A 7727-nucleotide genomic window follows, 5' to 3' on the forward strand; every position below is an offset into this window, starting at 1 on the left:
AAGGCTGAAAGTCAGCCCTAATTTTCCCACTAATGGGCCTGAGGATTGATATTTAATTAAATGGTTAATTCAGCCCAACCTATAAAGGCCCAATTTTAAATAGTTAAAACTGCTAAAAGCCCACTTCAAAAGATAAAGCTATATGGGCCGAACTGGGTAACCCTAATTCAGCCCATATACCTAGATAATATTAATGGTTAATATTATGGATTTTTAATGGGCTTCCAATGGACCTTACAGATAATTAATTGATTGGATCAATTTATCCCTGCATGAGATGTTTGGATGTGTGATGTGTTGCGTGCATGGGCCATAAGTGCTTGGCCCATGCTCATTCGACAGTGGCTCTTGCGCACACCATGGCTGAATGCACATCAATGCCATAGTGCCCCTTTTGGTCATTGGATGACCTCCCTCAGTGGTGGGCCCCACACCTCATCAAGAGGTTACGTGCGGAACCCTAACCGATTTAAGGCCCACTGAAATCTGGCTTTATGAAAGTCAGTGGGAGCCACTTTGGTTTGACCTTTATCAAACTAGGGCGTAATTATTTGTTCCCTCCAGCTAATATGAGTGCAAGTGATAGGGAGATTCATATGATGAACTCTCTAAAGGCCTTCCATCATTGGCATGAGGATGGGTCCTTCAGTAAATGAGGAAACACACCAGAAAATGGGTTATCCATTTGCTGTTGGGCTTGTCTGAGTGTTTCATAAGATGATAGGGGCGTCATAGACCGATGTGGGAGGGGCTTCACCAGAAAATGGGAACTCTCTCACGGTACCTGGGCGTTAACGAATATGATGGGTAAGCACTCACTGGACAGAAAGGTTAACCTGAAAACGACTCTGAACCTTGTTTGACAAAGGCCAAAGGGAAAACTCATATGATGAGTGGATATGATCCTTCACAGAAAGGGGGTGGGGTTATGCAGCTGAACGTTGTTTCAAAGATTCACAATTAGCTCCTCCTGCTACACCACAACTTAACATTGTTTCAAAGATGAGGAATAGGACGTTATTAGATATGGTCCGATCACTTTTCATACAATCATAGTTACCCACATCCTTTTGGGGTTACGCATTAGAGATTGCGATTTATGTGCTGAATCGGGTTCCAACCAAATCGATTCCAAACATTCCATATGAACTTTGGACCGGAAAGAAACCAAGTGTTAGACACTTGAAGATTTGGGGTTATCTAGTTTTGTATGCCCTTAGCTTCAATCAAAATGATATACTTTATGAGTTTATTGTAAATGAATAAAAGTGCATATTTGATTCATGTTCCCTTGGTATGTTTCTGTATAATACCCTTAAACTGGACACTTAATGAGACTCATGTTAGTTTAGAATGTTCACAGCCAGTGGGTCGGTCTGGGGAGACCTATCCTGACAAGGCTAACACTGTGGTGCCACCAAGTTGGTTGGGGTGGCTTGTCTCAGCTACCGGGGTGAGACCCTAGGCACATACAATGTAGGATTAATTGAATCTTTGAACTGGACCAGATTTCCAGTATTGCCCTGGACCTTGGAGATTGATGGACAAAAACGGAAAATCACACCCGACCCCTAGACTCGATTATGATACTGCACTAGGTGTCAGATTGGGTTGTCTTTGATGTACCAATCATCGAGATCCTTAGCGGGGGTCAAAACTTGGGTATGTTGGGACAGTCTGAGAATTCATCTCAATGGGTGATCATAGTGACAGGATCAGCCCCTTTGTCGGACAAAGGTAATGATCGGGGATGCACTCTCACTGATGGAAACCATGACTGCCGGCAGCCGATTTCAATCGTTGAGATTTGTTTTGCAAAATATATTTTATATGAGATATAAAAGTATATACATTATGGTTTCGAAATTATTTGCAAAAAAGTTATTATTCCCGGGATCCATATAAGAGAGAGTGCAACACTATTCCTTGCAGCCGAGGGAGAGGTCCTCTCTTGTCGGGCAGTGTATGATCATTACGGGCTGAGAGGTTCAGTGTAAGACCATTGAGGATAATACCTGATGGGCTAATCTTGCATCTGCCAACAGTCCCTGGGTGTTACAATGTGACTTGGCCCAGGGACCACTTAGGGTAAGTGTTGGGCCCATAGAGCCCATCTGATGGGTTTCAGGGGGTGCATTGTCCATAACAGTGTATTCAACCAGGCCTTGTAACAAAGGCTGGGCTGAACCCATGTGGCTGATGTGTAGATCAATGTTTGGGTCTCACGCCATACAAGGAAGCCCAACTGGGCAGCAGTTTGGAAGGCTAAATGAATACATAACCTTAAATGGGTCTTAAGCCCATTTCGAACTGGGTAATCTGATTAGTCACTTAAGGGGCGAATTCTGAGATGGATCAGCTGATAGGATTGGGCCCACACCCTATCCACTTAGAGAGTCCAAAATCTAAATAAGATTTAGATCTAGAAACTTCCTAATTAGATTAAAAGATAGCTGATCTAATCTGCAGATAAGATAAGTGTTATCCCTTATCTTAAAGGGACTTCTAATCTAGATTCACGGCCTTTGACACCTTCTCCCTCGCAGATTCACGGCATCACCTCAGGCAAGTTCTTAGGTTTTGTCATTACTCAAAGAGGCATTGAGGTCAACATTGACAAGATACAAGCCATACTAGACATGGCACCCCTTTGGTCGGTGAAGGAAACCTAGAGACTCACCAGCCAAATAGCTGCTCTCAACCACTTCATGTTGAAGTCGGCTGACCGCTACCTTCCCTTCTTCCGCATCATCAAAAAGTTGAAGGATTTTTAGTGGACAGAGGAATGCCAGCACGCCTTTGATGAGCTAAAGGTCTACCTCGCCTCACCTCACCTCCTCTCTCGGCCAGCCCCAGAAGAGACCTATATCTATACCTATCGGCCAGGCACGAGGCAGTCAGCCCAGTGCTGAATAAAGAAGATGGAAGGCAGAAGCCGAACATCAACACGGTCCTCTATGATGCCGAAATCTGATATCTCGAGGTGGAGAAATTGGCCTTCACCCACGTGGTCTCAACTAGAAAGCTCAAGCCATACATCCAAGCTCACACTATAACGGTCCTAACAAACCAGCCCCTTAGGGCTGTCCTCACCAAACCCGAGACCTCAGGACGCTTGACCAAATGGGCCATTGAGCTGCCTAAATTTGACATATAGTACCAGCCAAGGCTCACTATCAAAGCTCAAGCCCTAGCAGACTTCGTAGCAGAATGCACTTTCATCCGAGCCCTATGCTGAGCCCCCGAAAATACTGAAGGGGACCACTCGGTCGAGGAGAATCACCCCAAGTGGACACTCTTTGTTGGTAGTTCATCCAATGCCAAAGGAAGCAGAGCAGGCCTCATCCTCCTCACCCCAGACAATGCAGTCATAGAGTATGCACTAAGGTTCAACTTCCCTGCATCCAATAACGAAGACAAGAATGAGGCCCTCCTCGCTGGTTTGCAGCTTGCCAAGGACCTCTGTTCCTTACATGTTGAAGCCTTCAACAATTTGCTACTGGTGGTGAATCAAGTCAATGGCGAGTAAGAGGCAAAGAGTAAAGCATGTCCAAGTACCTCGCCAAAGTTCAAGAAATAACCCGCCACTTCCAACGCTTCTCCTTGCAGCAAGTCCCATGAGCCGGGAATGCAAGAGCCGATGCCCTTTCTAAGTTGGCAAGCACCTCAGATGTGGCCCTCGGCCGCACTGTCCATGTGGAGAATGGAGGATGCCCGCATAGGCTTACCATGAGGATGCTCAGGGTTACCTGACACAGGCCACGCGGACCCAATCTAATGGCACCACACGGCTTTGGCAGAACATCTTGCCAAGCCCTCGTACAACTCGCATCTAGACCATTCGAGCCCAACTACCCCCTGGCAGCTCCGACTATAAATGCAAGAGACCCCCCACAAGGTAAATGATTTGAAACCTTTGTGATCTCTAGTGCTCTCTCCTCTAAGGACCCAATGCTATCTGAGACCTTGTTTGGACCCTCGGTTCCAGACTCATCATTTACCTTGTGCACATACTAACTTGATCGTTGGAGTCCTCGCCTCGGGTAATCACCCGAGGCCTCTGACATCTTCTCCCTTGCAGACTCACTACAACGAGAACAACATCTCATCCTCCCTCGAACACCCTTCTCAGTAGTAGCCCTTGTCTTCTACAGTATCCGAAGGAGCGATTCACCTCGGCCTCGGCTCATCTCCTCTAAACCCTCAAAGCCTTTGGCCTTCCCTCAAAGCTTAGGAGTGAAATTACTTTGTTGCCCTCGGCCAAATCGAGCATCAACAGACTTAAGGGCAAGGATTTGAATCCTCTCTTAACTCTTTTTATTATGTAAATTATTTCTTATAAAATATATTAGATATAATTAATAATAGGTAAAATTTCTTAAACTACCCGTACTATTTAGCTAATTGACAAATTATATCCTTACTGTGTAACTATTGTCTTAAACCTAAGGGTGGATTCGAACTGAGCCAAGCCAAATAGCTTGCTATTCAAGATTGGCTCACCAAGGCAATACGAGGCTTGAGCTCGATTCAAGATAGAACCTTGAGCTCGAGCTCGACTCGGTTCAAGCTCGACTTGAGAAAAATGTTTTATAAAAATAATATATATATAATACTTTTTATTTGATATTTAAAAAATTAAGAATTATAATAATTAGTTATTATATATATCTATATATTTTCTATAGTTTTATAATTTATTATTATTATTAGGGAAATTGTCTAAAACTCACCATGTCACTAACTTGACGTTAAACGGACTAATAGGCGTTAATATATTACCATTTTAACCTTTATAGGAAAATATAAAATATATACAAAATAAATTAACGGGTGTTAATATATTACCATTTTAATATTTATATATGAGAAAAGGAAAAAGTTCAAAACAATATTTTCAAATATAAAATACATAAAAAGATAGAAAATACAAAAAAACATAAAAAAAATTACAGAAATTGTAAACAAAATAAAAAATTATTTTCAAATTATAGAAATTAAAAAACAAAATTAGAAAATAAAAATTGTAGAAAAAACACAAAATAAAATTATAGAAAAACACAAAAATTGTAAACAAATAACAAAAATATAGGAAAATAATAACAAAACCTTAAACATGCAAAAAAAAAAAACAAGAAAATTGAAACTGAAAAAGACCATTTTTCTTCTAACTCACCCTGCAAGGGTAATTTGGTTATGAAAATTGTTATTTATGCTGACATAGACATCTCTGTTAAGAAGCATTAACGGTGCACTAACTAAAGGTGAGCTTTGGAAAATAAAAACTTATTGACATGGTGAGTTTTAGACAATTTCTCTTATTGTTATTATTACTATTATTATTATTATTATTACTATTATTATTATTATTATTATTATTATTATTATGTAACTTTTCGAGCTCGACTCGATTAATAAATGAGCTTGTAAATTGGGCTCGAACTCGGTTGAAATCGAGCTAAGCCGATATTTTCACGAGTCGAGCTCGAATAGCTCGTAAAGAGTTTGGTTCGTGGCCACCCCTACTTAAACCACCCATACTGTTTCAAACAATTAATTAAGTCTACCCCTGTCGTTAGCATCCATTATTGTTTTGTCAAAATTTGTACACACATGACATTGCATGATGTATAATTCTTTTAATCCAATATTACCCTTCGTCCCTCTTTTGTAAGCTAGGTAAGGATCATCGCCCGTGAGCAAAACTGTTACCCAGTTTTCAGATCTAGCAATAGAGAGAAATGGTGTTAGTGGGTCATCATAATCTTTTGCTCCCAACGAGTCTTCCCCTTCCGATCACAATAGTTCTACCATAATTCAAACCAGACATCCTACTTTCTCTACTTGTTTCTTCATTGACAAACTCAACAGTTTAAAAAGCCGCCAAAGAATAGTCATTGCAACAATGAAATTGGTCAAAAGGAAAGGCAAAAACTAGCTTAGAAGCTTCTAGTATAACAAATAGACAAAAATAGAAGAAGAAAATCCAAAAGAAAAACAATGAAACATAGTAACCAAAAACACCATTGCCTTTCCATAGAGAGGCAAAAAAAGATCCACTCTTTTCTCTCAAACTTACATCGAAAACAATGAGGGTACAAAGAGAAAGAGGTCAACTAGTCATGGCACCCTTTCTGCCATTAAAGCAAAAGTGAATTTGCAAAGAACGAGGACCTCTAAAGTTGACAACCAGTGCAGTACCATAATCGAGTCTAAGGGTTATGTGTAACTTTGCAATTTTGCCCACCAGTCTCCAAGGTCTAGGGCATAACTGAAAATTGGTCCGGGTTCAGTGTTTCGAACAAACACACACTGCATGTGCTTCGGGTCCAACCTTGGCAGTTGAGACAGGCTGCCCTAACAACACATCAGTGTCAACCTTGGCAGGACAAACTTCCCCAAGTCTATCAAATAGCTTAGAACATTCTAAACTAACACGAGTCTCATAAGTGTCCAGTTTAAGGGTAATTAAACAAAAACACACCAATTATAACATGAAACAATTATGTACTTTTATTCATTTACAATAAATGCATCAGTACATCAATCTAATTGAAACTAAGGGCATACATTGTCTAACAATGACCACCAAAAATTTTATTAATAAAAGCTCAAAACCACCTAGCAAGGGAGGACGATAAAAGCCTTACCCCTCAATGAGCCTATACAGAGAGCCACTGGCTCATAAATAAACAAGCAAAATCGAACGGAACCTATAAGACTAACGGACTCTGACTCTAAGAAAAGGAAGTCCACTACCATCATCTTTAATAAGTTTCTATACATGTGAGTGTAAACTATTAAAGTTAACGTAAATAATCTATTGAGACGCCAAACTTTGGAGCTTAGCAAGAGCATCTACTAGTTGATTAACCTCTCTATAAATATGTATGCAAAAAATCTCTAATTACTCTATAATCTCCTTAACCTGTACATGCCAATACTGAAGAGATGAGAGATCCATCATATGGATGGCCAAACCCTACAGGTAGGTTGGGCGAAATTTCAAAAATTTCTCTCTCTCATGTGAGAATCACATTCCCTATTTTAGAAAACTGCATTTTCAATGATCAGTCTTGAACCTAAACTAGATCAGATCTGAAATAAAAAAGGGAGTGGAGGGTTATACCTGATACGAAGTAACAATAACCTCCAATGATGGTGTTCATGCCCAAGGAAAGGTCCAAAGACTGCTTCCACCAAAGATGACATGGTGCAGGATGAAGCAGAATCAGCAGGATGGCTCTTCCGCAAGAAATTGATTCTTCAGCAAGAATCTGATGGAGGGCTAGTGAGCACGACTTCTGATTACCTTTTTTGCCAAAAGGTAATATCAAGAACACTTCTTGATCGCTCCTACAGGTGGAGATCGAACTGGTATGGCGGCAAGAGCAAGGAGAAGAAGACAGTGCAATCAAACTGTGTTGTCTTTCTCTCTGGAATTCAACAATCTAATAGATTTTTGTTCTGTACTAAGGGTTGGTCCTGCTCTCCTATTTATAGCCTTAAAGAGAGGTTCTTCTAATCCCATTAGGAGTTTCCTAATCCAAATCTTGTATTTGGATCTGGACTCTCTTTAAGAGATAAGGATAATCCCTTATCTTATCTGTAGATAAAGATCACCCTCCTAATCTAATTAGGAGTTTTCTGATCCAAATCTCTATTTGGATCTAGACTCTCTGAGTGGATAGGGATAATCCCTTATCCTATCTGCTGATCTAAATCCC

Source organism: Nelumbo lutea, chromosome 1 (genome assembly GCF_056320005.1).
Source record: "Nelumbo lutea isolate HS-2025 chromosome 1, American lotus-T2T, whole genome shotgun sequence".
Taxonomy (NCBI): Eukaryota; Viridiplantae; Streptophyta; class Magnoliopsida; order Proteales; family Nelumbonaceae; genus Nelumbo; species Nelumbo lutea.